This window comes from Aquarana catesbeiana, linkage group LG05 (genome assembly GCF_042186555.1).
Source record: "Aquarana catesbeiana isolate 2022-GZ linkage group LG05, ASM4218655v1, whole genome shotgun sequence".
Lineage (NCBI taxonomy): Eukaryota > Metazoa > Chordata > Amphibia > Anura > Ranidae > Aquarana > Aquarana catesbeiana.
The window spans coordinates 107,440,122-107,464,158 of record NC_133328.1 but is presented as its reverse complement, the minus strand read 5'-3'; the positions used below and the strand labels follow the sequence as shown (position 1 = coordinate 107,464,158).

Here is a 24,037-nt window from a genome sequence, read left to right as displayed (position 1 = left end):
AGTTTTACGTTATTACTTTTAATCACATTGTTTGAGTTACATTATTTCAATCACACTTTACCTAGAGGAAATCTTCCCCAGGTTATGAGATCACTGCGCGAAATCAGATTTTGAGCTACTTGTGTGAACTATGTTATTGAAAACCATATAACCTACTTTACATTGTTTTTGATGCAGAAAAAAAACCGCACTGGACTGCATGTGGTGTAAACTGGCCCTTCACCTTTATTAAAGCGGAACTTCAGTAATTTTTTCATCTTTCTATTAAATCTTCTGCCCTTGTTGTTTTAACTGGTTCCCGACCGGCGCACGCTGATGTACGTCGGCAGAATGGCACGGCTGGGCAAATGGGCGTACCTGTACATCCATTTGAATTCCCCGCCATGCCATTGCGTGCGTGTGCCGGCCAGGAGCTCCGTGAGTCGGGTTGCGGGTCCCGCGGAATTGATCGCCACGGGGATACCCGCGATCGCCTCACGGAGAGGACGAACAGGGCGATGCTGATGTAAACAGCATTTCCCCGTTCTGCCTAGTGACAAGTGTCACTGATCTCTGCTCCCTATCATCGGGAGTTGTGATCAGAGTAATGACACTGCTAGCCCATCCCCCTACAGTTAGAAATCACTCCCCTAGGACACACTTAACCCCTCCCCGCCCCCTAATGGTTAACCCCTTCACTGCCAGTGTCATTTACACAGCAATCAGTGCATTTTTAATCGCACTGATCGCTGTATAAATGACAGTGGTCCCAAAAATGTGTCAAAAATGTCCGACATGTCCGCTATAACGTCATAGTCACAATAAAAATTCGCTGATTGCCGCCATTACTAGTAAAAAAAAAAATTAATAAAAATGCTATAAAACTATCCCCTATTTAGTAAACGCTATAACTTTTGCGCAAACCAATCAATAAATGCTTATTGCGATTTTTTTTTTACCAAAAATATGTACAAGAATACGAAAACTGAGGAAAAAAAATGTTTTTTATATATTTTTGGGGGATATTTATTATAGCAAAATGTAAAAAATAATGCGTTTTTTTCAAAATTGTCGCTCTTATTTTGTTTATAGCGCAAAAAATAAAAATCGCAGAGGCGATCAAATACCACCAAAAGAAAGCTCTATTTGTGAGAAAAAAAGGACATCAATTTTGTTTGGGAGCCACATCGCATGACCGCGCAATTGTCAGTTAAAGCGACGCAGTCCCGAATCGCAAAAACACTCTGGTCAGGAAGGGGGTAAAATCATCATATCATGCACAGCTCTTTCTCTCACTTTGTGACAGTTTGCCAGGAAGGCAGGGGGGTTGAGTCATAAGAGGGCCAATGAGAGCTGCAGGGCTGCAGAGCTGGGGGTGTGCCTCTGTGTGTCTGTGTAAATCCAGGAAGTGAACAGGCAGCAGCTTCAGCTGCCCACAGTAAAATGGATGCAGCCAGACAGTGGAGGGAGATTTCTGCAGCATATTTGGCAAGTACAGAATCACAGTATATATAAAATAATACGCAAAGGGGTTAGAGGGAAGCTTCAGAATGGCAAAGGTGTTTTTATTACAAATTATGTGAGCAGACTGCAAGATTAGACAACTTGGATCTATTTTTTTTTACTACAAGCAGTTTGCTGTGCCTGCTTCAGGCTTACTGTGAGTTCTTTCATAACTATTCTAATAACCATTTTACAAAAAATATGACTTTGTTAAAGTATGTTCCTTTTTTTATAAAAGCCAGTGTTTGCCAGGAAACCCTTGACATTTGTCATCTTCAAGTTAAATATTTCTTAGCATGGGTACAATAATTACAGCAACACCTAATTGCTTATAAATATTTTCTAAATACTTTGCTATGCTTTCATATTTTTAATCTGTTTAAAATGTTACTATTTGAAAAATTCAAAATTGTTATTGTGAATTTCCATTACCAAGCTGGGTCAGAGGTAGCTCCTAGGGTGAATATTCCAATGGTTAAGAATCTCTGACATGCTCTTTCCGCTCTGAGCTACGACCGGCTGAGATGTAGGCCAGTAGACACGATGGCAGACTGGGAATCTGTTCCTGTTGGGGCCGAGTCTCCAGAAATTAAACTGTTCAGGAAATAGAGTACTGATGACATCCAGATCAATGACATCTCACTGCAGGATTACACTACCGTTAAGGAGAAGTATGCCAGGTACCTTCCACACAGCGGAAGATGTTACGCCGCCAAACACTTCCGTAAGGCCTAGTGCCCCATTGTGGAGCGTCTGACAAACTCCCTCATGATGCGCGGCAGGAACAACGGCAAGAAGCTGATGACAGTCAGGATTACAAAGCACGCCTTTGAGATCATCCACCTGCTGACTGGTGAGACCCCCCTGCAAGTGTTGGTGAACGCCATCATTAACAGTGGCCCTCGTGAGGACTCCACCCTTATCGGTAGAGCCGGAACAGTGAGAAGACAGGCCGTGGATGTGTCCCCACAGAGAAGAGGCTATCTGGCTCTTGTGCACCAGAGCTTGAGAAGCTGCCTTCAGGAACATTAAGACCATTGCTGAATTTGTCGCAGATGAGCTCATCAATGCAGCAAAGGGCTTCTCTAACTCCTACGCCATCAAGAAGAAAGATGAATTGGAGAGAGTTACCAAGTCCAAATGTTAAAGTTGTCAAAAGCATCCTGTTGCTAATTTTGCAATAAAATCAAAAAATTGTCAAAAAAAAAAAGAATCTCTGACATACTGTATATCATCACTTGGGAAGACATAGCCATACTGTGAAATAAAACTACACTGACAAAATTTAATGCAACACGTTCCAGTTCACTAAGAACCTGGTTAAAACTAGTCAGGCTCTATATACATGGTTGATTAGCTCTTTAATATATTAATTTGCTGAGCACATAAGCCTTGCAAGTGTCACATAAAGTAAACAACTGATGATTGTCTACATCTTGTAGAATGAGTTGAGTAATTCATTTTTTATTTTATTTTTTTTCAGCTGTTGCTATGGGTTATTGTACTTTGTACATTGCTATTTCACTTTGCCCTCTTTGCTATTTCACTAGTACCCTAGTACATTCTTCTATGAGAGCGGTAAGTATATAGTACTTCATTTATTAGGTCTGTGCTTTGTGCTATAGGTCTTGAGGTCACTACTCCTCATTGTGTGAGGTTCTATGAGTGTTCTGATCTGATACCACATTCAAAGTATATAGTGGAAGGTCATTTGATGTGCTAGGAAGGTTAAAAAGGTATGTGAACTCTTTTCAATGTTTTTTCAGAAATAGTATGTACTGGTATTTAAAAGAGATCAGTAAGATGCAAATACTCTTATCAATGCATGTTAATGTTTTTTTTTTGTTCCAATAGTTTTTATTACCTTTTCAAAACAGCATATAGAATACAGAATACAGAATACAGAACATTATGCCCAAGTATTCATCAGAAAGTTGTTGAAACAGGGATGCAATATACATAGTACTTGGTAGCTCTTATCACATAAGTTATAACAAAACCCACTAAGAAGGGTTATATTATGACCTAAGAGGCTTCCTTGTCTCCTGATAGCACCCCTCAAAACCGAAAAGTCCCCCCTCCCCCACCCCTCCTTCCATCATTATGGTGTGGCCGAACCATCGTCTAAAATTATGGAGCAGAAAAACCCAAAAACATGAACATAAACTTAACAAAAAAAATAAATAAATAAAAATAAAAGGAAAATGGGGGGGGGGGGGAGGGGGGGAGAAATGAGAGATTAGATAGAGTAGAACAGAGTGGAATGGAATGGGTTCCCCGGGGTAATGTATGTTAATGTTTGAAAAACCTTGTTTCTATGTATAGTTTATAATTATTTATGCACATGAGGGCAACCATATTTTGTCACTACATACATACATAGGCTCCTCTTCCCAGTTAATGGTGCTACAAAGTGATTGTGTTTTAAGCCAGCCATGCATGGATTGAAATTCAACTGTTTCAGCAGGGACCAGCTGCGTTTCGATCCATGTATGGGGAGGCTGGTTGTACAGAAGTCGATCCACTGATTGACATATGTACAACCACTCTGGTATTTCTAGACTGATCAGTGTATTCTGATGGAGGGGAAGTCTCCACGCTATCAGAATACAATAATTTAGCATGTAAAAGTCCAGAATCGGGTAATTTTTTTCTTTTTTCATTCAACCTGCTGGCTGAACAAAAAACAAAATTACTAATGTATTGGCTGCCTTTCTGTTGCTTCTCACAATGCAAGGTCATAAGTTGGCTGGCTTTTTGAAAACAATGCACACCCTGTGTGTTGGTGTCTTATCGCAACAGTTGTTTAGCAATTAGGCAAAATCACTGTAGTAGCTAATCTCTCCTGCTTCTAAAGACCTATCTACAAAACTCTATAGTTAAATAACACACATACGGAAGCTTAAGCAAGTTAAATGGCAAAATAACATCAAAAGGACTTTGAGGAAATCTATGGTCACAGCATACACTTCATTTATGAGACACATTAAAGACAGTACAAACTTACATTTTATTGAGAATAAACATGTTAAAAAGTGCTCAAGCTGAGTATATCATCCTTAATAGACATGCACAAAATAATGATGTATGTGTATGCTAATAGTTACATAAATATTGAAAATCATGAAAAATTCATAGTAGACGAGCTCCTGCACAAATCATGACGTGTTTCGCAAGACAGCACTTACTTCATCAGGCGATGTAAAAACTGATAGATGTCTATGGGGAAACCAGGTCGTCAGTATGAAAGAAAACAAAACAGTCAAATAATGTAAAAAAGAACCAACTGACTGCTGGTCCATACACATAAAATGTGGCAAGGATATATGAATTTGTCCATACCATCCTGCCAGGAGTTATGAGAAGGACCACATAATTATTTTGTGCCTGTCTATTAAAGATTTTATACTCAGCTTGAGTACTTTTTTAACATATTTATTCTCACTAAAATGTACTACAGTGTCATCGGTATGACCAGACTGTGTGGATTGCACAGAAAGAAGCAAAACGCATGTAAGTGAATAATTAAGTTTATTTAAGGATAAGTGATAACAATATATAAACAGCTCCAATATAAACAGTGAACAACCAACTAGTGACCCACAAACAATAACTATATACAATATAAGGGAAGTACCGCAATCCTAAATGTAGCCAGGCCAGGGTCATTCAAAGGAGATCAGCAGATAAACAAGGGCAGTTCCAGAAACACAAACGTAAGGCAGGCCGGGGTCATACACAGGGAATCAGCAGATGGGGGAAAGTGCAAAGGGATCAGGCTACAGGGCAGGGATGCAAGGTAAAAGGAGGGACAGGATCAGGATCAGATGCACAGGGTAACAGGATCAGGTACACAGGTTACAGGTTGCAGAATCAGGTTCACAGGTCGCAGGTACAGATCAGGGCACAAGGAAGATACCAGGGCAATGAGAGCAATCATCAGCCGGGTATTTATATGAATGCCTGCAATTAGCCTCAAGTGACACCTGAACGCTGGAGGTGCTGTCTGCTCCACAGTGCTGGGAAACACCCACTGGTGGACACCGGTATTACAGCCAAAGGATCCAACAGTGCCACCAACAGGTGAATCCCTCCACTACAGATCCAGAGTGTTGGAAGAAACCCGCTGGTGGACACTGGTACTGCGATCTAAGAGACCGACAGCGCCACCAACGGACGAACCCTTTCCTGACATACAGTTAAAGCGGGGTTCCACTCAAATGTTTAACGTAATCTTACCCCCTTCAGTTAATTGCATAGATGTTCAAATGCCGCACGAAATTTTTTTTTATCGCTGTAATTACCTTTATGTTGTACTTTATTGTGGCACTTCCTGTCTCTCCTCCCATGGGAGTAGGCGTGTTTATTGCCTTTCCCCGGCGCCACACTGTCTCCTGGGAGCTTAGTGTCAGGATTCCCAAGATTCAGTGCGGGAACAATGATCATGCGTGTGAACAAGCTGTGAATGAACAGCATTCACCGCATCCAGGAAATCAATGCTTGTGGGCTTCACATGCCCACAAGCAAGATGGAAACAGCCAGCATCACATTTTTAAAGTTATTCTTCAGTACGAAAACAGACAGAGGCGGAAATATTACACCCAAACTGTAAGTATTATTTTGGGATTAGCAAAGTGCCTCAATGACCTAAAAAAAAAAAAAAAAAAAAAAAAGAGATTGGTCGCCGGACTCCCACTTTAACTGTCTTCAATGTGTGTCATAAAGTACCTAGGGCATTTTTTTTGTTTTTGGATTATGGCATTCCTTATGGGACTGAGTTACATTTTGCCCATACACACCATCCTTGCATTTTGATTACTTACTTGGTAATTTGCATTTCATGTTGTAAGTGCTCTCTGTCTGCTGGCCATCTCTTTTTGCAACTTCCTGGATTCCCTGTATGCTTTGCAGCTTCTCCTCTGCTATTTAATTTTCATATGCCATGGTACCTTATTGCATCAGCGATTCCTGTATTGACCCCTGAAACTTTCCTCTCAGCACCTCTGTAGTTCAAAACCAGGTTCTGTGAAATGTGTAACACAGCAGTGCCTACTCGCAGGGTATAGTGAATACATCATTCCAATTAATAGGAGTAGGCTTTAAATCAGGGGTCTCAAACTGGCGGCCCTCCAGCTTTTGTGAACCTATAAGTCCCATGAGGCATTGCAAGGCTGACAGTTACAAGCATGACACCCTCAGGCAGAGGCATGATGGGACTTTTAGTTTCGCAACAGCTGGAGGGCCACCAGTTTAAATAATTGAAATACAAGGAGGAAATGAATATAGAATTTTACGTTTTGACCATAGATATGCACCAAAAACTGAGGTTCTGCTCTTCCTCCTCTTTGCCACCTCATCTGCCACATTTGAATTTTTTTTTGTGGGGGGAGCAGGTACCTGGATTTCACAGGGACCCACTCCCACAAACAGTCAGATTGCCACAGTGGATCCACCAGAAGTTCTCCTCCCCCCCTGCCCGCAAACTTCTGGGACACGTCACAGGTCCCAGAATGCTGTGGGACCTTTCACAAAGTGCAGTGAGGCTCGCATATGTGCAGTAGGCAGCTGGCTGTGAAGCCGCAAGGAGTCACAGCAGGCTGCCCACAGTTAATATGCCAGTGCCGGGAATCCGAAGACCAGTAAAGAACCAGCTCGGGTGAGGAGGTCGCTGGATCCTGGGACAGGTGAGTGTCTGTTTATTAAATGTCAGCAGCTACAGTTTTCATAACTGCTGACTTTTCATTTTTGCTGAATTGACTGAAGCTCCTCTCTAAAGGATAAGTTCACCTTTGGGAACATGTTGTTCCACCTGCTCCACCCGGATTACACGGCCATGTCATTCATTCACAGAGATCTGTGAATGAATTAAGTACAAGTACTGACAGCCTTTGTGACTGAATGGCTTGTAGTTCTTAATTAACTACCAGGACGCTAGTCTGCCTGTCAGTATGAGGTACAAGCAGACAGATACACTGAGAGTCTGCAGGAGCCTGAGATTGCACCCGTGATCTGTTGATCACAGGTGCAATGCTTTACAGGCTCCTTAACCCACCTGGTTATTTATGATTATTTCAGATTTTAGGTGCTGAAAGTGGTACCATTATTTTGTATGAAATTTGGAGTGTTATATTGTAGGCCTGTAATTCTTAGGAATAATTCACTTACATCTGTCCAAACCAGAGTCTAGTAGACATCCCAGGTATGATAACGTTTGATAAACAAAATCATAAATTATAATATAATAAATAACTATAAATAATTATAACAAATAATAATATAATAATAATAAAAATTATTCAATAATGTAATCAAATCAAAAACACTGAAATTTACTCAGTTGCAGAATTGTCGCTGTCATTACTTTTCAGTGTTTGATGACGGATCTCCCCACAAATCACTATCGCTCAATTCTGCGAGTGATTCAAATTTATTATCGCTGTTTTCTAGCTGGTCTAAAACCACTTTTGATGTAAAGGGACGGTTTTGGTTGCTATGGACAATCTCCAGTTTCCAGGCAGAAAGAACAGTTTTTATAATATAAAACTGCATGCAGGGCACTGGACAAACCACTAGGGACAAAAGGGATGTGAAATAAATTCATACAGTAAGATTACATTATACTGTATGTATCGTGTGTGTTTCATTTTTTGAATTTGGCGCTGTTCTCCGTCCCCGTGCGTCGCAACGCTCACAGGGAACGGAGCTCGGCTCCGTGATGAATCGAGCGGAGGACAAGCCACTCACACTGTGGGGAGACATTGCAGGATCCAGGGGACAAGGTAAGTAAGCTCTTCCTGGATCCTGCGATGCGATCCCGAGTCTGGCTCGGGGTTACCGCTTTTGGTACTGAAATTCCACCGTGATTGGATGACGTGATTGGATGATGGAAGTCAGCAGAGCTTTTGCTCATTTACTAAGCTCTGGAGCAACTGCTCTTGCAGAGTGCAACTGCACTTTGCAAAGTGTACAGTGTATTTGCCTTTAGTAAATCAACCCCACTCATTACATACATTACCTTTATGGGGCTTTTTTATTAAAAAAAATATAATTTTTCCCTGAACTCTTCTAGATCTCCCAATGATTTATTATTATTATTATTATTATTATACAGGATTTATATAGTGCCAACAGTTTGCGCAGCGCTTAGAGTGATTTCAGAAGTCTATTTTCAGGTGTTTTTTGACACACTGAAACAAATGCAGAAAACTGACAAGGCAAAACAATTAATAAATAAATGTGCCACTTTGAGGTAAGTTCCCTTTTAAACTCCTTAGTAACTCTTAAATTGCATGTAAACCCTAAACATTAAATATTATTTGTTACCTTTTGGTCAGATAAATATTATATCCTAAGCATTTTACTATATCTGATTGATAAGGGGAAAAAAAATATCCATTGATCTGGCTATAAATCTAGTGCGTGGATAATTGCCTTTGCTGTCTGCTTGTGCTACACTCTTATCAGTTAGTATTGTTTCTAGATCTCTCTGTGGACTACAGAACACCTACCACCTATGTTATGAATATTAGGAAAAGGGGTGAGGGTCATAGTCCAAATCATGATTGAGCGGCCTAGGGGGACGACGCTGCTCCGCTACAGATACTATACAGTGTGTGACGTCGTCACTCTAGGATAAGAAATGTGTTACTGGCAGGATTAGTAGGTGAAAATAAGGAAAATAAAACATTTTAACACAATAATAATAATTAAAAAAAATAATAATAATAATCAGATGCAGCCACCATGTCTAAGGCCTGCTAACCTGCAATATATGACATTTTTGTTCTTGGGCTTGGATAAGCTTTAACCTTTATGAAGACGAAAACAAAACAAAAAAACATGGTGTTTTTCATTTATAACAACCTCAAAATGTCTCATAAATATTTTCAATATCCATTTGCAACAAAAACCTAAATTCTTTATAGATCTCTGCATGGATAATTAGCATTAAGTACATTAGTACTTATCCGTTAGCATTAAGTACATTAGTACTTATCCGTTAGTATTGTTCCTAGATCTCTCTGTGGACTACAGAACACCTACCACCTATGTTATGGATATTAGGAAAAGGGGGGAGGGTCATAGTCCAAATCATGATTGAGCGACCTAGGGGGGCGACGCTGCTCCTCTACAGATATTATACAGTGTGTGATGTTGTAACTCTAGGATAAGAAATGTGTTACTGGCAGGATTAGTAGGTGAAAATAAAGGAAAATAAAACATTTTTACACAATAATAATAATAAAAAAATAATAATAATAATCAGATGCAGCCACCATGTCTAAGGCCTGCTAACCTGCAATATATGACATTTTTGTTCTTGGGTTTGGATAAGCTTTAAGCTTTATGAAGACAAAAAAAAAACATGGTGTTTTTCACTTATAACAACCTCAAAATGTCTCATAAATATTTTCAATATCCATTTGCATAAAAACTTAATTTTTTTATAGATCTCTGCACGGATAATTAGGAGCATTAAGTACATCAGTAATGTGGATTTAAAAGTATAATGTCATCATACATTAAGCAGTGAAATATTGGTAAAAAATCATAACCAACTAAAAGGGGTAGTAAGAAAAAGCCACAAAAACAATGTAGCTCTTCAAATTTTTCACCTGTTTATAGCACGGCCTATAACTCCTTTGTGGAAGAGACTAATGTAAATAGTTCTCTATTCTCTATATAATACATTTAAAAAAAGTCAAATGTGCACAGATTGTATATGTAAACCTTGCTGGTGTCAGAGACACCTTTCTGTCTGCAGGAAGCTCTGCATTTACTGGCCATTTTGCAATGATCTATTCTTTATGCAATGAGTAAAAAACATGGATTGATTTAATCATAAAAGAATAACAGGAAAACTGTATTGATTTTTAAAGTCTCTAATGTGAACATCAGAAGCTATTGACTTGGCTTCATCCAAGGTTGTATCATTCCTGTGAACTCAGAAACATCAATAGTTTGTTATTACCCAAACAAAAAGTATGACAATTTGGACCCTATTCAAAAAAGGATGGTGCAACAAGGAATCATTGTGATTGTAGCGGGGGCAGAGTAATATATGTACTAATACTCTTTAGTGCTCATTAAACTGAAAAGGACAAAATCCATAATTCCTGCGGAACTGTCCTCATATTAATTAAGAGAGTCTGTTCACAATCCAATAACACAGCGACTCTCGGGTTTTGCTGACAAGAGCTTAGTAGTGTTAGCTAATTTTGTCCTGGACTCTGCTGCTAAAAAATATGATCTACAGGGTGCTATACATTACAACAATGTCAGTTATTGGCACATTTATATAAATTTATCATAAATGTGGCTGGTGTATTAAAGGAAGGTTTGAGATGACAGAGCGCCCATACATAAAGGAACAGTGAGTAGCGTGGATCCAAAACACAGAGATTTCTTAATTGAATTGTGAAATATAAAACAAAGACAAATGGGCATGTGGATCAGTCTATGGTGTATGCACATGACAGCAACATTGAAGCATTACAGCACTGATAGTGTGATTAAACATTAATGCTGTGAACACATGAAAAAGCTACATGAGGAGTTGCTAAATGTATTTTTTTATGTTAATTTTTAATAACTATTAGGTTGATTTACTAAAGTAAAGTCCCCATAGTTTAATGCATAAGGTGAAGCCACTTTCACTTTGAAAAGCCCAGTCAAGGGCATGGAAAATAAAAAAGAATAGGCATTTTTTTCCCCTTGTACATGATTGGATAATGAAACTGAATACAACATCACCTTATCCACTAAACAAAGTGAAGATACACCTTGCAAATTGAGCAGTCATTATTTCAAATCAACACATATATTTGTTTGCATGTGTGATACACTATAGGGTTGTGACTATATACAGTATATATATATATATATATATATATATATATATATATATATATATATATATATATATATATATATTGGTAGAATGTATTGTATAATGGAGGTCAGAAGATACAATTTTGAATTGATAGAATTTATCCAAATGTAGCAGCACTATGGGTTACATTCCAATAGTGTCAATTTGTGTATATTAGTTTACCATAGCCATTGCTTGTAAGATAAGAAAAAAGATAAAATTACTTTAACAAGATACTTCTGAAGGCTATTAAAGCAAATAGAGTAAACAGCCATGCAGTACTTCTAAAAATAATTACAAACATGCATATATAACAAGTAATAATGGCTTGCCATGCACACTTGGGTTTGGGGATTAAAAGAAAGGCATGTGCAGTTTTTTCAGGACAGCAAAACATATTAGTTATGTTTTTGTGGGGACAGGTTCCCTTTAATCCACGTGGATAATATTTGAATAAACTATATAACTTTAATTAAATTGATTTCCCCAGTTAAGGTGGTGTAAGAAATTTCACATAGTATTGCATTGTGGTGAGTTCAGGTTTATTTCTTAGTTTTGTTTCTGGTTAGCTTCAAGTCCATGTCCAGGATTTTACCCCCAAACAATCCCCTGCACACCTCCCTCCCAGAAGAATCATACCATACATTAAAAAGTAAAATTTTCTGTCCCATTTAAGTTCATACTCCCACAACTTTCCCTGAAGCATTGGTCACACCTAAGAAACCGACCAATAACATTAATCCTGTAAAATGACCAGGTCCTACCTTTCTCGACCATATAAACCAAGCATCTAGTACCCCCACAGGGGTCATTCACATATAGTCATCTGGCCTCCTACCTACATAAAAATCCTACCCCAGCATTTCTCCTACCTGACAAGGTTTGGAGCGTTTGGACATCAGAATCCCCTAAACTGAAGGATATCACACTTTTGTATAACCTCCTCCACAGTAAATCCACATTTGTTAAGACTTCAGCACTTGAGAGATGGGAAAGGGATTTACAATCCTCTTTCTCCGACTATCAGTGGCAACAAGTCATTACCTACAATTACAAAGCATCTAGATGTGTTAACTACTGGCAATTGTCACAAAAAATACACCATATATGGTACCTCACTCCTGTTCAAATGTATAAATTCGCAAACTTGGACAACAACCATTGCTGGCCGGGATGTTCTCACATATTCTCTGGGAGTGTCCTTTACCTATCCCTTCTAGAAGAGGGTATTTACCTTTCTCTCAGAAATCACAGGAGTTCTAACCAACCCTACTCCCTCATTAGCTCTACTAAGCCTGGGTATTGAAACCTTTCCCCACAACCTCAATACCCCAATACTTGTTTGCTGCTAGACTGCTTATCAAGCGTAAATGGAGAAGCTCCTTAGTCCCAAACATCTCAGACTAAGAATTTGAGTACTGTTCTACCTTGCAAACCAATTCACAGGTAAAATCTGCAAATCCTGGAAGCCTTGGCTTCAGATACCAAATGTAGATCTATAAAACGCTTGGGCATTATACCATTTGCTAAGCAGATTCAATACATTTACTTGTTATTGAAACTTTTGTGATACTAATTCTCCTAAGTCATTGCGATTTCCGGACTGGTAAAAAATACTTTTTTGCTTCTGTTAATACTATACGTTCAAAAGTTGTCTTTTTACTATTGCGTGTTACTTCTCTGCTGTTACTGTAAAACCAATAAAAAATATTGATGAAAAAAAATATGAGCACTATTAATCACAACTATATCTGCAGAAGATCATTTTTGAGAAAGTTAATGAATGCAAATGTTTGTTTAGCATAAAAGGTAATTATATAATTTCTAATATTTAAAGTGCAACTGAGCAGAAAAAAAGACCACTCATGCTAAAATTGTACAAACCATATAAACAACTCCAAATTATGATACTATTCTTTATTAACTTACAATTATTGAAATAAAAAAGTCAAATTTTAGTTACAAGTAGCTTGCAGTTGGTAATGTGATGTCATGGTTTCCTGGCCCCAGATCACAGCATCTTGAGTCTTCAGGTGGCAGGACCAGAGATAAGGTAAGTATTGCAATGCAAAATGCTCCTTATTTTTTACTTTTACAAGGGCATGACAATTTATTGTTTTGTTCTTAAAAGGTGGAGTTTGATTTTTAGAAAATAAACCTGGTATATCTATGTAAATGAAACTGCACATTACTAAGCAGAATCCCACCTAGAGAAATGAATAGAATGCTGTTATATTGAATGCATGACCCCCATAGGACAATAGGAGAAATGCCCAATTGAAGGTTCAACATCATATATTTTATGTAGAGTCAGTGATTATTAATTTCTGGGAGGACACTGATGGATGGGTTCTGCTAACAAACTTCCTGCTTATCCTTTCATCTACAAGAATACAAATAATGTTTCGGCTTCACAGGAAATAGACTTTTCCTTTCTTTGGATGTTAGAAAAGGTGACTTCATGGTAATATTGTCAAATATCAATGACTGATTTATTTTTACAAGGTGAAACCTTGTACAGAGGAAGCAAACCTCAGGAATAACACTCAAAATACACCATTCACTCATAGGTCTGAATTATGGGCTCATGGTTGAGTTCTGCAAGAAATGATAAAGATCTCTGTCTTATCAGGGTAGAGCTCCAAGAGTTTAAAAGGGTAAAATGAGGTTTGCTTAAATTAGAGACTTGTATTGCAGTCCTAGAACTCTGTAATCGTAATTTAAAGACTACTTAAAGCAAAGGGATAAAGAAAGATACATTCACCAAAATAAGCTAATAAAATATAATTTGCCCATTGGGGAGATTTTCCTTATCTTCCTGTTCTATCTGACACCGAAGTGGGGAGATCTCACTTCACTTCCTGTTCTGTCTGTCATTGTACTGATTTTTTTTTTTTTTTTTAATAATTGTGTTTTACTAAAAATTACCAAATATATAAAAACAGAAAAGTACGTGCCTTCTATAATATAGTTATTGTGCAGCATGTTCCATCCCAAGCAGAAACACAAAAATGGAACTGAATATTGCATTCATATAGTCTAAATGCAATCCTTATCCATATTGTTTACAGCACACTATCCAAAAAAAAAAAAAAAAAAAAAGATTCTGCTGGAGTTCCACTATAAAAGCGAACAGGGAGGCTTTGAAGAAGAGACTTTGAAACAAGATGCCCTTCATGAAATGGGTCCAAAACACATCATTAAATCGTTCTGGCCCCAAAGCTTAGCAATGGGCTCAAATCACAAAGCTAACACACCAGGATATGGGTATTTATTTTAAAAAAAAAGTATTATTTATTATTAAGCTCCAGGCAGTCCACTTAGATTTTAAATTTAATTCACATGTCTGAAAATAAAGTTGCTTGTACTAAAACTTTGTGAATTGAGACTAAATGACTTTTAAATCCTGATTAACACATGGAATATATCTTCCCTGTTTGAGTTACGTGTATTCCAACAGTTTCTCACAGTGTGTAATGTAGTCCATCAATGGCGGTCTCTATGGCGCACCTTATGGGAGTGATTTTTAGGCTGTCTCCAGCAGAATAATGATAATAATTGGTTTCACTTAACAGTTTTACTTTGAATAAAGGGTCAGAGACAAGCCAGCTTTCCAATACAATAAACATTTTGTTTAGTGATATAGAAATCAGTGCAAACTAATTGCTCCTTAATTAAATAAATCCCAGAAGTCTGGTTTGATAAAGCTCCTGGAGGACCAATCCAAGTTTAGCTAAACCTAGGAATGAATAGGCAGAAAGGACAGATCAAAGGTTCACAGAACCTTCCTAAGGGAGCCCATAACAGCTTGTAATAACAGGGTATGTGTTCCTGCATACATAGATTGATTTTTTTTGTTCATTACAGCAGCAGATGAACTTGCTCATAGTGTAAGTGTAGAAAGGTAACAATACAGAAAGTGCGAGTTAAAGCTGAACTCAAGGCAGACAGCTAAATACACAGATGAAATAAATATAAAGGAGCTACTCTGCCTGCCAAAGGACTGAAGTCTGTTCATTCAGTCCTGAAATGTCTACAGCTCTGTCACAACCCACAACCGTGTCTGACAGCAGACAAGACCTGTATTTTTTCTACTGCAGTTCAATAACACTTGCAGGTCACCTCCCTATCCTACCCTATGATTGGATAATGAGATGAAAAGCAGCAGACTGATGAGCTCATATCTCTTAATATCAGCGTGTTCCTTGCACTGCAGCACAACTGTTTGGCTCCTTGTGCTGCTTATCCCTCCCACAGTCTGAGCTCTGCTGTACATAAACTGTAAGAGGCTGATGGGTCAAAGTCAGGGTGTAGGCAGGTTGCCTACTGTATTATATGTTTTAGTTAGCACTTTGCTGCCCAGGTCAAAAGGAAGTGGTTAATCTTTTTCCCCCTTCCCTAACCTTGTGTGTGTGCTTTTCTGAGGTCCAGCCTCCTTCCCATGTGTTATAAAAAAGGAGGAGGTTGAGGTCCCAAGGGGTCTTATGAGCGGGCAAGTGAATGGGAACTTTACAGAATGTCAGAGAACAGTCCGCAGAATAACTGGCACATCTGCTAATGCCTAGCAGAAGCGTAGCTTGGGACATAGAAATTCACCATTGGTACATAGAAATTTGCCAATGCTAATATGCATGCGCACACGGGCACAAGCACCCGCCAAGTTTAATGTGCCAGCGCACGCAATGCGTGACAGATTCTGGTGCCCAGTGGCCTATTTAAAGCCAAAATATAAAGAGTCCTGTGAGCCTCCACTAATCCAAAATGCCTTAATTATCAAAAATCAGCTGCAAGAGTTAAACATGCCTCATATATCATGCAAATGTGGATAAATAAATACATACACTGGACTGGTATTTACCATTGTTTTACCTTATATAGAGCAGTGCCGTTAAAACTCTATTACACTATCAAGTCTTTATTTTATACATTCACCGAGGTACCATACTGACGAGTCCAGGATTCCGGTGTAACTACAAGAGCCCAGAGGTGGTTCATATGCATGTTCTGACTACGCTTAGTTACAAGGTCGCACGCTCTGAGGTGAGTATTACATACCTAAGGGGAGCACCAGAGTGAGGAACACTGCGACATGTTCTGGATTTTATAATCGCATGAACTTTATTGCACATAGCGGTTTTATAATCGCATGAACTTTATAATCGCATGAACTTTATTACATCTGGATAGACTCTTTTTGGATACCATACACTTGTACAGGAGCACTTCTTTGAACAACCCAGCAATGCAATATTGATATACTATATAATACTGGATGCTATGAACATGCACAGGAGCACTTTTTTATGCATTAGTGGGTCACTGATAATTTATACAGGATCATAAAAGTGGGAATTGCACCTCTTTGCACAGTAGCACTTTATATCTATTATCATCATTGTTTATGCTTTTTATATACACAACTTTTATTTTTAATGTATGTGTAATATTTATATTTATTTTTAATATATGTGTTAATTTATTGCACTATTGTCACTTTCCACTGTTAGCAAAGATGTTTTTTTCACTATTGGAGGATTTTTATATGTTTCTTTTTACACTGGTATAGTGTATGACTTTGGAAAGCGCAGCGTATATATTTATTTAGATTTATTTAGCCTATTTAAAGCCAGAAGCATTAGCCACTAGTTGCTGGATGATCTTTAGCTCCCCCGTGTGTTCCTGTTCTTGATACTATTGGATTTATTGTTACCGATCCAGCTTGCCTTTGACCTGTCTTGTCTCCATTCCCGGCTTTGACCCTCGGCTTGTTCCATTAACTATGCTCCTGTATGCTGTACACATATATGACCTCTGGCTTGCTCTTCTGGACTCCTCTGCTGCCTGATTACCAGTGTATGACCACGGCTTTCTCCTGACCTTGCTTGCTGCCTTACCCCTGGGTGATACTCCGTGTATGACTACTGGCCTGGTTCCTGACCCTGCTCCTTGCTCTCCCTTTGGCCATTCTGCTCGTCCAGCCACCATCCAGCAGACATCTCATCACTCAGCCTATCGCAGATGGCAACCCCTGCTTCTTTGGGGATAGCACTCCCTGTCACCACCTTCAGAGGTGCCCTGCACTCAGCCGCAAGTGAAGCCCTCTCAGCACCTCGGCCTCCAACCAGGTACGTGACACAGAAGCTTGCTGGGACCTGTGGTCCACCTTCTGAGCGCCTACTCTTCGGGATACCCATGACAATGGACACCTCCCAATAACCTTCTTCACCCAAAAGGACTTTACCTATGCAGGTATGCTGGGGCAGCCACAGTTAGGTGTAGTTAGGAGAAGGATGTTTATGCATGTTATACATGTTCTGCTTGATTCTCAGTAAAAGTTGTTTCAACTGCTTTGGGCCTGGTCTGAAGTTATTCAAGGGTTTCATGTTGGGTCATGCCCTATTTCTAAAGAACCTGGGTCTGTTAAAGCAGTATGGGGTATGTGTAACACCACTACAAAAGGTTAACTCGCAAGGCAAAGAAGAAGGGAAGGTTGCGATAGGTAGCCTAAATATTGCCTCTTTTCTCACAAAAGCTGGAGTTCTGCTTTAAAGCTGATTTCTGGGGAAAACAAAAGTTAAATGCTTGTTTAGGTCTAGGGGATCAGCAAAAACAAACTTTTACTTATATGATCCCTTGTTCCTTCCTTTTCACTAAATTCTAGTGCTGGACTGGTCCTCAGTGTCCTCTTGTCCAGTGCAGGGCTATGGGCTTTGAATTGTAGTTGATGATATCAGAGGACCTGACATTGGTAAAGCATGGGGGAGAAGAGCCTGCGAGCCTTGCCCTAATAGACAGGAGGAAGCGCAGATCACATAGGAAATTGTGCCTTTTCCAGTACCCCTAGAGCAAAACAAGCATTTAACCACTTCAATACAGGGGACTTATACACCTTCCTGCCCAGACCAATTTTCAGCTTTCAGCACTGTTGCATTTTGAATGACAATTGCGCGGTCATACAACACTGTACCCAAACTAAATTTTTATAATTTTGTTCCCACAAATAGAGCTTTCTTTTGGTGGTATTTGATCACCTCTGGGATTTTTATTTTGTGCTAAGCAAATAAAAAAAAGACCGAAAATTTTGGAAAAAAAGGGTTTTTTTTTTTGTTTCTGTTACAAAACTTTGTAAATAAGTAAGTTTTCGCCTTCACTGATGGACACTGATGGGGTTGCACTGACAGGCACTCATGGGCAATGATGAGGTGGCACCAATGAGATGGCACTGATGGGCACTGATGATGGGCACTAATATGCGGCACTGATGGGGCACTGATGTGCACTGATAGGTGGCACTGATATGCAGCACTGATGGGTACACATAGGTGGCACGGTTGGGCACTGATAGGCAGCACGGATGGGCACTGATAGGTGGCACGCATGGGCACTGATAAGTGGCACAGATGGGCAATGATAGGTGCACGGAAAGGTGGCACTGATGTACACTAATTGATGGTACGGATGGATGCCAATCAGTGCTAAACAATAATGCCTGCCAATCAGTGATGCCCATAGTGGGCACTGATTGTCATCCATTGTGGGCACTGATTGTCATCTATTGTGGGCACTGATTGGCATCCATTGTGGTCTAGGGTGGCATACCTGGTGGTGACATCCCTGGCGGTCCTAGTGGCATCCCTGGTGGTCCAGTATGGGCATCCTTGGGGGGCTGCACTGATAATCAATCAGCAGAGACCCCCCCTGTCAGAGGAGCAGCCGATCGGCTCTCCTCTAATCGCGTCTGACAGACGGCTCTTCCTGTTTACACTGTGATCAGCCATGATTGGACATAGCTGATCACGTTGTAAAGAGTTTCCATCAGAAACTCTTTACCTAGATCGGTGTTACGGTGTGTCAGACTGACACACCTCAGCAACAATCGCCGCGATGCGCGCAGAGGCTTGATATCCTGAGGACGTCATATGACGTCCGGTCAGGGTATTGAAACCACTTTGCCGCCGTCATTTTGCTATATGGCGGGCGGCAAGTGGTTAAAGTGACTGCAAATGATCACCTTGTAAAACAACCCATACAGTTTAAAACTGAAATGAAATGCAAAACATTAGTGTATAGATATAAGAAAAACATTATAAATACCTTTTTTTCCTTTTTTATGTGTGATCACATAATCTCTGTTCTCAGCTGCATAAGAGCTGGGGGGAGGAAAAGCAACAGCATACTGAAAACTGTGAAAACTCTGTAAAAATTGTCTTTCCTTAGATAAGTCAGATGTGCAGGACTGCAGAGTCTGCCCAAGTGCAGTACGTTTTGCCTGCATGCAATGATATCTTAGTTGTAAGTCAATAAAAAGGTGATTTCACTATAAAAGCATTTCCAGTATATGATCCCCATCAAATCAAAGTAAATTAGGAAGAGTCTATGCTGAAGATGTATTGGAGCTTGGTGCACAAAATCGGAAAGGCAGCTGCTAGTTCTGGGCTTTCTCTTTAAATATTGCATGCCATATCACTACATAAAACTGTCAACTTTATGAATTCTGTTATACATGTAGCACCCTGATGTTTAGGCAGGGTTGCTATTAAATTTATTTGCCAAGTGATAGTTGCCTTGGCTAATTGTTAGGAGGTCAATTGATTTCGCTCTAATTCTGGAATTGCTGCACTTCTCTCTTCTGTCACTAGATGGCCGGGTGTCTGGTGACAGGTGACATTAGACAAGAGCATTGCAAGGAAAGATTAAGAATAAATAGGGTATCTCAGCTAATGGACATCGATTTTCTTGGGTACCTTAGCCTGCTGGGAGAACCTATTTATTTGGGTGGAGTCAGGTGATCGGGGTTCTGTGCCACCTGGACTGCTGTCTGGGTGAACATGTGTCGTATTGCCCCGTGCTGCCAGTCCAGAAAGCTAAGGTCTATCCTCGGGACATCTGGCTGCTAGGCTATCTGAGAGCCTATCCAGAAGTTGTACAGGGTTGGGACTGCAGGCTTGTAGTCCAACCAGAAGTAACGGTTCTGCCGGCCGGGGAACAGTTTGACAGCTTCCTTCCTGTTAATGGTTGCTAAGGAAGCGTACTTAGCAACCTGTGACATCACCCTGCCCCATTCAATTGCTGGTGAGGGAATCCCTAATAACCCCTGGGGATAGCCTGATATTACTGACCAAATATGGCCATGACGTCACCTGGTAGACCCCGCTGCTTTGTTTACTTTTAGAGGTGTAAGGTGCTTCATCGATGCAATCGGATGTGTCTATCCGTATCCTACACGGAAACCAAAATTCCAAAACTAAGACCCCATGGACACCTCCCACCATCTTTGGACAGACCATCTCTCCAAGCACCAAAGCCAAGAGTCTCGGAGTCATTTTTGACTCAGAAATGTCAATGGATGCACAAATAGGATCAGTAGTCAGCGGATCTCACCATCTCCTCCACCTGCTACGTAGACTCGTCCCATTTGTGCCAGAAGAGGACAAAGCAGCAGTAGTTAGAACAATCATCAATTCCAGACTCGACTACGCAAACTCCCTCTACATAGGACTCCCCAATATCAGCTTGCGCGTTTACAACTCATCCAAAACACGGCGGCAAGACTGTTAACAGGAAAAAAACCCTGGGAATCCATCTCCCCTTCCCTGAGGAGCCTACATTGGCTAACCGTAAAGAATCGGATCACTTTCAAGACCCTCTGCCTCACCCACAAATGTATACAAGGAAACGCTCCTCAATACCTATGCAAGAAAATAAAACGCTACACACCCAATCGCAGTCTTCGATCTTCTAACCATAACCTCCTCCTTATTCCAAAAACCCGCTATAAAACAAAGGGAGAACGAAGATTCGCAGTCCAAGGACCACGGCTTTGGAATGCTCTACCTAATCACATTCGCATGGAAGAAAACCATCAGGCCTTCAGAAAGAAACTCAAGATCTACCTCTTCTAAGAAGCTTGACAACATAGGATGGATCCAGTGACTTGAGGCGATTCAGTTCGCAACTGCAGCGCTATACAAATCATTCATTCATTCATTCATATCAGTCAGAAGGATTTTTTTTTTATTTTGACATACATTCAATGTACATTGTGACATTTTTTTCTTTAAAAAAAAAAAAGGAAATACCAAAAACTTTATAGGGGTCTTTATTTATTGTAAAAATTTTTGGGTGAATGAGTAGGGGTACAATCCCTCATTCACATGAGGGGGAGGTATTAATAAAGAGGGGTTTCCAGAATCTGATAAAACCCCAACTTATCAACATGGTGAGAAGGTGTTTTGCCAGGGGGAGCCCCATGGCCTGGTACCCCTCACCCTCCCATGTTGTTTTTTATTTTGTTTTGGGTTCCCCTTGACATCTACACCAGAGTCTGGTTTATATTTTCCTAGGGAACCCTATGATTTTTTTTGTGAAGTTCCCTTATTAACATCTATACTAGACCTTCATCTAGAATAAGGGTTTGGTATAGATTAATGGATTTACTGGTTGTTTTGTAGGTTGTTTACATCATAAAGACCCACAACTATGCAAGCAGATCCAAGGCATCCCCCAGGCATGTTATATAAAGGGATTTTGCATTGTAGAGCTTCACAGAGAAACTAAAACCTCCTATCCCTTTCCGTCACGAAGGCTGCCATCTTAGCCTCTGTTTGATTTGCGACTGCCATGATGCTGCTGTGATCAATTATAGCTCCAAACATTTGATGGTTTGACAGTTTGGTTGGAAGCACAAGCAAATGTGACAGCATTCCTGACATGCCAGGAATAGAACTTTTTTTTTTAATTGTTAAATTGATGGGTTTAGTTTAGCTTTAGGCTCCTTTCACATGGGACAGAATCTGTCCAAGCAGATCCGTCTGCTCAGCAGGGGGATCACTCCGCCGCTCTCTATGGGGCGGTCGGATGGAAACAAGCTGCATGTCCATTTCCATCCATTTGTCATCCGATCCTATCCACCAGAAATATGGCGAACATATCCCCATCCGTCTGTTACTTAGCGAGCCGGATCGGATGGCGGCGGGTGATAGTGGACATATGTCCTCTGACATCCTCTGCCCCATAGAGAACAATGGATGGTCTGATCGGGTCCACCTAAGAAACAGACAGGCGGACCCAATCAGTCCGCTGGTGTGAAAGGGGCCTTAAAGCATTAGTAAAATTGCTGCTCCCCACCATAAAGATTGTAATTTTTGTATGCTGTTGTACATGTTCTTCAGGGCAGTGCCCAGTTCTTATGCTATTTGTTTGCCAATCCTCTATCTATTAGCCTAGAAAATGGACATTTTAACATTTGGCTCTCATTGACATCACTGGAGTTTAGATTTGGCACCCGAACTTTAGTTATGTTCTGCAAACCTACCTTGAAATAAACCCAGGTATGTTTAGCTCATACCTAACTATGAGATCCTATGGGGTTGATTTACTAAAGGCAAATCCACTCTGCACTACAAGTGCATTGCAAATACACTTGTTTTTTATTCTCCTTGCATGTCCCCCTCGGATCTACAGCGACTGCACTTCCAAGTGCACTTGCAGTATATCTCAGTATATCTCAATATATCTCAGTGGGGCTGATTTACTAAAGTCAAATAGACTATGCACCCTGCATTTGCACTGATTTTCCCCAGAGATTTAATAAATGTGTTAAATCTCTGCTGATTTCCAACATCCAATCATGTGCAAGCAAAAATGATTTTTTTTTAATTTTCTTTGTACCTCATTGGCTATTATTTACAAAGTGAAGCTTTACCAAATTGACATTTACTAAGAAAAAAAGATTGCAATTGCAAAGCACACAGTCTATTTGGCTTTAGTAAATCAACTCCAGTGTATCATATTTATGTGCAATTCCCTATACCTGTGTTATCTGTTTCATCAAAATTCATATTCTCCTGAAGAGCTGGCTGAATTTACTCTAAGCTTACATGAATATGATATGCATGAAAATGGTTTATACTTCCTTGTGTAACCTGAGATTGTTAATTTAACATTTAAACACAGTGGACAAAGCCTTCTCACTCTTTCTGCATTTGAAAAAGAATGTTAGAATACATAACCATTTGCCATTAACCATGCTTTGGTCACCGTAGCACAGTTACAGGCAAATCATGTTTAAACTAGTAATGCAGCTTGTAATATACTGTATATATAGATATATATCTACATATGCAGTATATATATGTGTGTAGCGATAACACCTGAAGGGGCCCCTGGAAAAGAATGTGTCCCCTTTACCTGTTTAGAGGCTACCTGACCTGTCCCAGTAGCACACTGACAAATTTAGGCTCAGTCTAGGGATCTTTAAAGGTTTGTTGTGGATCTTTACAAAAAGTCAGGGAGGAGGATTGAGGATGCAGGATACCCAAAGGCACGCCCAAAAAATATCGGAGGACAGCTTCCTGAACAATCTTGTCCCAGCAGTATTTGGTCCTATAGTAGCAGCCGCATAAAAATAATGCTGAAGAAAGAGGGGACAGCCGATAAATCTGAGACCCTATAAGAGCAGTCACAGTTCTTGCAGCAACTTTGGTGTCTCACCCTCAACAAGTACTTCCACGTCTGGAGCTGCAGGCAAAAGGCACCGACCTCTCCAGCTGAGCTTCCACAGGCAAGTTTCCTTCAAGCATGTCTTCTTTAGACCCTCAGCCCATAGCACATTCCGAGACTTGGTAGTAGTAACTTTCTGGAACACACACACACATGCTCCCACCCAGGTGAAAATCCCAAGGG

At 40.0% G+C, this 24,037-nt stretch overlaps 1 pseudogene; it reads left to right on the top strand.

Annotated features, from left to right (window-relative positions):
* Positions 1 to 2,025: 2,025 nt before the first annotated feature.
* Positions 2,026 to 2,644, top strand: LOC141145815 (small ribosomal subunit protein uS7-like; annotated as a pseudogene).
* The last annotated feature ends 21,393 nt before the right edge of the window (positions 2,645 to 24,037 follow it).